Source organism: Aotus nancymaae, unplaced genomic scaffold, assembly GCF_030222135.1.
Source record: "Aotus nancymaae isolate 86718 unplaced genomic scaffold, 86718_ANA_hifiasm-v0.15.2.pri h1tg000119l, whole genome shotgun sequence".
Lineage (NCBI taxonomy): Eukaryota > Metazoa > Chordata > Mammalia > Primates > Aotidae > Aotus > Aotus nancymaae.
The window spans coordinates 327,946-337,358 of record NW_026988534.1 but is presented as its reverse complement, the minus strand read 5'-3'; the positions used below and the strand labels follow the sequence as shown (position 1 = coordinate 337,358).

Sequence of the window (9,413 nt, the reverse complement as noted above, 5' to 3'; positions counted from 1 at the left end):
CCTCCTGAGTAGCTGGAACCACAGGCATGCACCAACACGGCCAGCTAATTTTTTTTTTTTTTTTTTTTCCTTTTTCAGACTGGAGTGCAGTGGTGCGATCTCAGCTCATTGCAACCCCCGCCTCCCAGGTCAAGCGATTCTCCTGCCTTGGCCTCCCGAGTAGCTGGAAACACAGGAATGCACCACCATGGCCAGCTAATTAAAAAAAAAAAAAAAAAAAACGCCGGGCATGGTGGCTCACGCCTGTAATCCCAGCACTTTGGTAGGCCGAGGCGGGTGGATCACGAGGTGAAGAGATCGAGACCATCCTGGTCAACATGGTGAATCCCTGTCTCTAGTAAAAATACAAAAAATTAGCCGGGCACGGTGGCGCGTGCCTGTAATCCCAGCTCCTCAGGAGGCTGAGGCAGGAGAATTGCCTCAACCCGGGAGACGGAGCTTGCGGTGAGCCGAAATGGCGCCATTGCACTCCAGTCTGGGTAACGAGAGCGAAACTCCGACTCAAAAAAAAAAAAAAAAATTAGGTGGCCATGGTGGTGCATGCCTGTGGTTCCAGCTACTCAGGTGGCCAAGGCAGGAGAATCGCTTGTTGTACCTGGGAGGCGGGGGTTGCAATGAGCTTAGATCGCACCACTGCACTCCAGCCTGGGAGACAGTTTAAGACTCCGTCTCAAAGAAAAAAAAAAAAAATTGCTGGCCGTGGTGGTGCATGCCTGTGGTTCCGCTGCTCAGGAGACCAAGGTGGGAGAATCGCTTGAACCTGGGAGGCGGGGGTTGCAATGGGCTGAGGTGGAACCACTGCAGTCCAGCCTGGGAGACAGAGTAAGACTCTGTCTCAAAAAACAAACAAAAAAAAGGCCAGTCGTGGTGGCTTACGCCTGTAATGCCAGCACTTTGGAAGGCCGAGGCGGGTGGATCACGAGGTCAACAGATCGAGACCATCCTGGTCAACATGGTGAAACCCCGTCTCTACTAAAAATACAAAAAATTGGGTAGGTACGGTGGCGCGTGCCTGTAATCCCAGCTACTCAGGAGGCTGAGGCAGGAGAATTGCCTGAACCCGGGAGGCGGAGGTTGCGGTGGGCCCAGATCGCGTCATTGCACTGCAGCCTGGGTAACGAGAGCGAAACTCCGTCTCAAAAGCAAAACAAAACAAAAATTAGCTGGCCATGGTGTTGCATGCCTGTGGTTCCAGCTAATCAGGAGGCCAAGGCAGGAGAATCGCTTGAACCTGGGAGGCGGCGGTTGCACTGAGCTGAGATCGCACCACTGCACTCCAGCCTGGGGGACAGAGTAAGACTCTGTCTCAAAAAAAAAAAAAGGCCGAGGGTCGTGGCTCACGCCTGTAATCCCAGCACTTTGAGAGGCGGAGTCCGGTGGATCACGAGGTCAAGAGATCGAGACCATCCTGGTCAACATGGTGAAATCCCGTCTCTACTAAAGATACAAAAAATTACCTGGGCACGGTGGCGAGTGCCTGTAATCCCAGCTACTCAGGAGGCTGAGGCAGGAGAATTGCCTCAATCCGGGAGGCGGAGGTTGCGACGAGCCGAGATCGCGCCATTGGACTCCACCCTGGGTAACAAGAGCAAAACTCTGCTCTTTTTTTTTTTTTTTTTTTCAGGCTGGAGTGCAGTGGTGCGATCTCAGTTCATTGCCACCCCCGCCTCCCAGGTCAAGCCATTCTCCTGCCTTGGCCTCCTGAGTAGCTGGAACCACAGGCATGCACCACCACGGCCAGCTAATTTTTTTTTTTCTGAGGCGGAGTTTGGCTCGTTACCCAGGCTGGAGTGCAAAGGCGTGATCTCGGCCCACCGCAATCCCCGCCTCCCAGTTTCAAGCGATTCTCCTGCCTTGGCCGCCTGAGTAGCTGGAACCACAGGCATGCAGCACCATGGCCAGCTAATTTTTTTTTTTTTTTTTTGAGACCGTGTTTCGCTCTTGCTACCCAGGCTGGAGTGCAATGACGCGATCTCGGCTCACTGCAACCTCCGCCTCCTGGGTTCAGGCAATTCTCTTGCCTCAGCCTCCTGAGTAGCTGGGATTACAGGCACGCGCCACCGTGCCCAGCTAATTTTTCGTATTTTTAGTAGAGACAGGGTTTCACCATGTTGACCAGGATGGTCTCAATCTCTTCACCTCGTGCTCCACCCGCCTCGGCCTCCCAAAGTGCTGGGATTACAGGCGTAATCCACCACGCCCGGCCTTTTTTTTGTTTTCTTTGAGACAGAGTCTTACTCTGTCTCCCAGGCTGGAGTGCAGTGGTGCCATCTCAGTTCATTGCAACCCTAGCCTCCCAGGTTCAAGCGATTCTCCTGCCTTGGCCTCCTGATTAGCTGGAACCACAGGCATGCACCACCACGGCCAGCTCATTTTTTTGTGTGTGTGACGGAGTTTGGCTGGTTACCCAGGCTGGAGTGCAAAGGCGCGATCTTGGCCCACCGCAACCCCCGCCTCCCAGTTTCAAGCGATTCTCCTGCTTTGGCCGCCTGAGTAGTTGGAACCACAGGCATACAGCACCATGGCCAGCTAATTTTTTTTTTTTTTTTTTGAGACGGAGTTTCGATCTTGTTACCCGGGCTGGAGTGCAATGGCGCAATCTCTGCTCGCCACAATTTCCGCCTCCTGGGTTCAAGCAATTCTCCTGCCTCAGACTCCCGAGTAGCTGGAATTACAGGAGAGAGCTACCGTGCCCAGATGATTTTGTTTTTTTGAGACGGAATTTCGCTGTTGTTACACAGGTTGGAATACAATGTCACGATCTCGGCTCACCGAAACCTCCTCCTCCTGGGTTCAGGCAATTTTCCTGCCTCAGTCTCCTGATTAGATGGAATTATAGGAACACACCACCATGCCCAGCTAATTTTTTATATTTTTAGTAGAGACGGGCTTTCAACATGTTGACCAGGATTGTCTCGATCTCTCCACTTCGTGATCTACACGCCTCAGCCTCCCAAAGTGTTGGGAATACAGGCGTGAGCCATGACACTCGGCAGATTTTCTGTTTTTTAATAAGATGGGGTTTCACCATGACGGCCAGGCTGATCTTTAACTATTGACCTCAGGTGATCCACCCACTTCGGCCTCCCAAATTGCTAGCATTACTGGTGTGAGCCCCAGCATCCGGTCCAATCTCTCTGATTTTTAAAACTAAAGTTGACCGGGCATGGTGACTCATGCCTATAATCCAAGCACTTTGGAGACCAAGGTGGGCGGATCACCTGAGGTTGTGGGTTCAAGACCAGCCTGACCAACACGGTGAAACCCCGTCTTTTAAAAAAATAAATAAATAAATTTAAAAATAAATAATGTTAAGGCTGGGTGTGAGGGCTCACACCCATTATACATGGACTTTGGGAGACTGAGGTGAGTGGAACACCTGACGTCCGCAGTTCCAAAGCAGCCTGGCCAACATGATGAAACCCGTCTCTTCTAAAAATACAAAAAAGTTTGTTGGGCATTTTGGCAAGGACCTGTAATCTCAGCTCCTCAGGAGGCTGAGGGAAGAGAATCATTTGAACCGGGGAGGCAGAGTTTGCAGTGAGCCAACATCCTGAAACCATACAGCAGCCCAGGCAACAAGAAAAAAACTCTGTCTCCAAAGTAAATAAAAAAAGAAATAATTAAATAATAAAGTTTAGACTGGGCACACTGGCTCACCCCTGAAATCCCAGCATTTTGGGAGACTAAGAAAGGAATATCGTTTGCGGCTAGGAGTTTGAAACCAGCCAGGGTGACAGAACAAGATCCCATCTCAAGGAAACTTTAGCTGGGTGTGGTGCTGTGCGCCTGTAGTCCTAGCTACTCAGGAAGCTGAGGTCGGAAGATTGCTTAAGACCTAGAAGTGGGAGGCTGCAGTAAGCTATGATTGCACCACTGTACTCCAGCCAGAGGGACAGAGCAAGATCATTTCTGTAAAAAAAAAATACACAAATATAATCTTTCTTTTTTTGAGACAGACTCTTGCTCTGTTACCCAGGCTGGAGTGCAGTGGTGTGATCTCGGTTCACTGCAACCTCCGGCGTCCGGGTTCAAGTGATCCTCCTGCCTCACCCTCCTGAGTAGCTGGGATTACAGACGCACACCACCATATCTGGCTAATTTTTGTATTTTAGGAGAGACAGGCTTTCACCATGTTGGTCAGGCTGGCCTTGAACTCCTGACCTCGTGATCCACCCATCTCTGACTCCCAAAGTGTTGGGATTACAGGCATGACCCACCGCGCTGGGCCATAATCTGAATTTTTGAGAAGGTTTGTAGATTAAAAGATTTACAAGGCTGGGCATGGAGGCTCTTGCGTATAATCCCAGCACTTTGTGAGGCACAGGGGGGTGGACCACCTGAGGTCAGGGGTTCAAGACTAGCCGGACAACGTGGTGAAACCTGGTCTCTAATAAAAATACAAAAATTGGCCAGGCCTAGTGACTCAGGCCTGTAATCCAAACTCTTTGGAGGTCAAGGCAGGTGGATCACCTGAGGTCGGGAGTTCAAGACTAGCCTGACCAACATGGTGAAACCTCGTCTTTAAAAATAAAACAAAAATTAAGTTGGACACGGTGGCCCACACCTGTAATCCTGGCACTTTGGAATGCTGAGGTGGGCGGATCATGAGGCCAGAAGTTCGAAACTAGCTTGAACAACATAGTGAAATCCATTCTTTGTAAAAAATAATAATAATAATAATAAAATAAATTTAAAAATTACCTGGGTATGTACTCGCTTCGGCAGCACATACACTAAGATTGGAAAGATACAGAGAAGATTTGCATGACCCCTGCGCAAGGATGACATGCAAATTCATGAAGCGTTCCATATTTTCTTTGTTGTTCTTAAAAATCAAATAAAAATAAAGTTAAAGTTAAAAAAAAAAAAAGAAAATTAGCTGGACACAGTGGTGGACACCTGTAAACCCAGCTACTTGGGAGGCTAAGGCAGGAGAACTGCTTCAACCAAGGAGGCAGAGGTTGCAATGAGCCAAGATCCCAGCATTGCACTCCACCCTGGGTGACAAGAGGGAAACTGTATCTCATGAAAAGGCCGGTCAGGGGGGATTTATCCAGCACCTCGTTTTGACAATTGTAGACACTGATCTCCCTGATTTTTTTTTTTTTCAGAAGATGCTTTACTCTGATTACCCAGGATGAAGTGCAATGGCGCGATCTCGGCACACCGCACCCTCCGCCTCATGGGTTCAAGCAACTCTCCTGCCTCAGCCTCCCGAGTAGCTGGAATTACAGGCGTGAGCCACCGTGCCCAGATTTTTTTTTTCTTTTCTTGAGAAGGAGTTTCGCTCTTGTTACCCAGGCTGCAGTGCAATGGCGTGATCTCAGCTCACCGCAACCATCGCCTCCTGGGTTCAAGCAATTCTCCTGCCTCAGCCTCCCGTGTAGCTGGAATAACAGGCGTGAGCCACCGCGCCAGGAAGATTTTTTTTCTTTTATTTTTTTAGAGACGCAGTTTCGCTCTTGTTACCAAGGCTGGAGTGCAATGGCACGATCTCGCCTCAACGCAAACTCCGCCTCCTGGGTTCAAGCAATTCTCCTGCTTCAGCCTGCGGAGTAGCTGGAATTACAGGCATGAGACACCGCGCCTGGATGATGATGATTATTATTTTTTTTGAGACGGATTTTCGCTCTTGTTACCCAGGCTGCAGTGTAATGGCACGATCTCGGCTCACCGCAACCTCCGCCTCCTGTGTTCAAGCAATTCTCCTGCCTCAGCCTCCTTAGTAGCTGGATTATAGGCACACGCCACCATGACCACCTAATGTTTTGTATTTTTACTAGAGATAGGGTTTCACCATGTTGACCAGGATGGTCTCGATCTCTTGACCTCGTGATCCACCCGCCTCAGCCTCCCAAAGTGCTGGGATTACAGGCGTGAGACACCGGACCCGGCAAATTTTTTTTTTTTTTTTTTTTTTTTTTTTTAATAAGACGGTGTTTCACCATGACGGCCAGGCTGATCTTTATCGACCTCAGCTGATCCACCCACTTCTACCTCCAAAACTGCTAGGATTACTGGCGTGAGCCACAGCGCCCGGCCCAATCTCTCTGATTTTTAAAAATAAAGTTGCCTGGGCATGGTGACTCATGCCTGTAATTGAAGCACTTTGGAGACCAAGGTGGGCGAATCACCTGAGGTTGTGGGTTCAATACCAGCTTGACCAACACGGTGAAACCCCATCTTTTAAAAAATAAATAAATTACTTAAAAAATAAATAAAGTTGGCCGGGCGCAGTGGCTCATGCCTGTAATCCCAGCACTTTGGAAGGCCGAGGCAGGTGGATCACGAGGTCAAGAGATCGAGACCATCCTGGTCAACATAGTGAAACACCATCACTAGTAACAATACAAAAAATTACCTGGGCATGGTGGCGCGTGCCTGGAATCCCAGCTACTCAGGAGGCTGAGGCAGGAGAATTGCCTGAACCCAGGAGGCAGAGGTTGCGGTGAGCCGAGATCGCGCCATTGCACTCCCGCCTGGGTAACGAGCGAAACTCCACATCCAAAACAAAAAATAAAAATAAAAATAAAAATAAATAAATAAAGTTAAGGCTGGGTGTGGGGGCTCACGGCCATTACACATGCACTTTGGGAGACTGAGTTGAGTGAAACACGTGAGGTCAGCAGTTCGAAAGCGGCCAGGCCAATGTGATGAAACCCGGTCTCTTCTAAAAATACAAAAAAATTAGTTTAGCATGCTGGTGAGGACCTGTAGTCTCAGCTGCTCAGAAGGCTGAGGGAAGAGAATCACTTGAACCTGGGAAGCAGAAGTTGCAGTGAGCCAAGATCCTGAAACCATACTGCAGCCTAGGCAACAAGAACAAAACTCTGTCTCAAAAATAAATAAAAAAAGTAATGATTAAATAATAAAGTTTAGACCGGGCACAGTGGCTCACCCCTGTAATCCCAGCATTTTTGGAGACTGAGAAATGAAGATCGTTTGAGGCTAGGAGTTTGAAACCAGCCGGAGTGACAGAACAGGATCCCATCTCTACAAAAATTTAGCTGGGCATGGTGCTGTGTACCTGTAGTCCTGGCTACTCAGGAAGTTGAAGTGGGAAGATTGCTTAAGACCTAGAAGTGGGAGGCTGCAGTAAGCTATGATTGCACCACTGTACTCCAGCCAGAGGGACAGAGCAAGATCAATTCTGTAAAAAAAATATAAACAAATATAATCTTCCTTTTTTTCAGACAGACTCTTGCTCTGTCACCCAGGCTGGAGTGCAGTGGCATGATCTCGGCTCACTGCAACCTCCACCATCCAGGTTGAAGTGATCCTCCTGCCTCACCCTCCTGAGTAGCTGGGATTACAGATGCACACCACCATATCTGGCTAATTTTTCTATTTTAGTAGAGACAGACTTTCAGCGTGTTGGTGAGACTGGCCTTGAACTGCTGACCTCGTGATCCACCCATCTCTTCCTCCCAAAGTGCTGGGATTACAGGCGTGACCCACTGTACCTGGCCATAATCTTAATTTTTCAGAAGGTTTTTATACTAAAAGATTTATAGGGCTGGGCATGGAGGCTCTTGCCTATAATCCCAGCACTTTGTTAAGCACAGGCGGGTGGATCACCTGAGGTCAGGAATTGAAGACCAACTGGCCAACGTGGTGAAACCTGGTCTCTAATAAAAATACAAAAATTGGCCAGGCATACTGACTCACGCCTGTTACCTTTGGAGGGCAAGGCAGGCGGATCACCTGAGGTCGGGAGTTCAAGACCAGCCTGACCAACATGGTGAAACCTCGTTTTTTAAAAAAAAAAAAAGACACAAAAATTAAGTTGGACACGGTGGCCCACACCTGTAATCCTGGTATTTTTTAAGGCTGAGGTGGGAGAATCATGAGGCCAGAGGTTTGAGACTAGCCTGATCAACATAGTGAAACACATTCTCTGTATAAAAAAAGAAAATAAAATAAATAAAGAATTACCTGGGCATGTGATCACTTCGGCAGCACATACACTAAGATTGGAAAGATACAGAGACAATTAGCATGGCCCCTGCGCAAGGATGACATGCAAATTCATGAAGCGTTCCATATTTTTTTGTTGCTATTGTTTTTAAAAATCAAATAAAAATAAATTTAAAGTTAAAGTTAAAAAAAAAAATTAGCTGGGCATGGTGGTGGACACCTGTAAACCCAGCTACTTGGGATACTGAGGCAGGAGAATCACTTGAACCAAGGAGGCAGAGGTTGCAATGAGCCAAGATCACACCATTGCACTCCAGCCTGGGTGACAAGAGGGAAACTGTATCTCATAAAAAGGCGGGTCAGGGGGGATTTATGCAGCACCTCGTTCTACAATTGTAGACACTGATCTCTCTGTTTTTTTCTTTTCTTTTTTTTTTTTTTTAGAAGGAGTTTCGCTCTTGTTACCCAGGCTGGAGTGCAGTGGTGTGATCTCAGCTAACCGCAACCTCCGCCTCCTGGATTCAGGCAATTCTCCTGCCTCAGCTTCCCGAGTAGCTGGGATTATAGGCACGCACCACCATGCCCAGCTAATTTTTTGTATTTTTAGTAGAGACGGGCTTTCATCATGTTGACCAGGATATTCTCCATCTCTTGATGTCGTGATCGACCCGCCTTAGCCTCAAACAGTGGTGGGATTACAGGCATCAGCCACTGCACTCGGAAGATTTTTTTTTTTGGGACGCAGTTTCACTCTTGTTACGAAGGCTGGAGTGCAATGGCACGATCTCGGCTCACCGCAACCTCTGCCTCCTGGATTCAAGCAATTCTCCTGCCTCAGCCTCCCGAGCAGCTGGAATTACAGGCGTGAACCACTGCGCCAGAAAGCTTTTTTTTTTTTTTTTTTTTTTTTTTTTGAGACGCAGTTTCTCTCGTTACCCAGGCTGGAGTGCAATGGCACGATCTCGCCTCAACGCAAACTCCGCCTCCTGGGTTCAAGCAACTCTCCTGCCTCAGCCTCCCGAGTAGCTGGAATTACCGGCGTGAGCCATGGCGCTTGGATGATTTCTTTTTTTTTTTTTTTTTTTGAGACGGAGTTTTGCTCTTGTTACCCAGGCTGGAGTGCTATGGCACCATCTCGGCTCACTGCAACCTCCGCCTCCTGGGTTCAAACAATTCTCCTGCCTCAGCCTTCCGAGTAGCTGGCATTACAGGCGTGAGCCACTGTGCCAGGAAATTTTTTTTTTTTTTTTTTTTTTTGAGGCGCAGTTTCTCTCTTGTAACCCAGGATAGAGGGTAATGGCACGATCTCGGCTCACCGCAACCTCTGCCTCCTGGGTTCCTGAATCAGCCTCCCGAGTAGCTGGAATTACAGGCGTCACCACCGTGCCAGGAAGATTTTTTTTTTTTTTTTGAGACTCAGTTTCTCTCTTGTTACCCAGTCTGGAGTGCAATGTCACCATCTAGGCTCACCGCAACTTCCGCCTCCTGGGTTC

General features: G+C 48.4%; 2 non-coding genes across 2 annotated transcripts; both read left to right on the top strand.

Annotated features, from left to right (window-relative positions):
* The first annotated feature begins 4,712 nt into the window (after nt 1–4,712).
* Nucleotides 4,713–4,819, top strand: LOC135272640 (U6 spliceosomal RNA). Its single transcript, XR_010340645.1, has one exon. It is a non-coding gene; the product is annotated as a U6 spliceosomal RNA (small nuclear RNA).
* Nucleotides 4,820–7,946: 3,127 nt separating this feature from the next.
* LOC135272637 (U6 spliceosomal RNA) lies at nt 7,947–8,053 on the top strand. Its single transcript, XR_010340643.1, has one exon. It is a non-coding gene; the product is annotated as a U6 spliceosomal RNA (small nuclear RNA).
* Nucleotides 8,054–9,413: the final 1,360 nt, after the last annotated feature.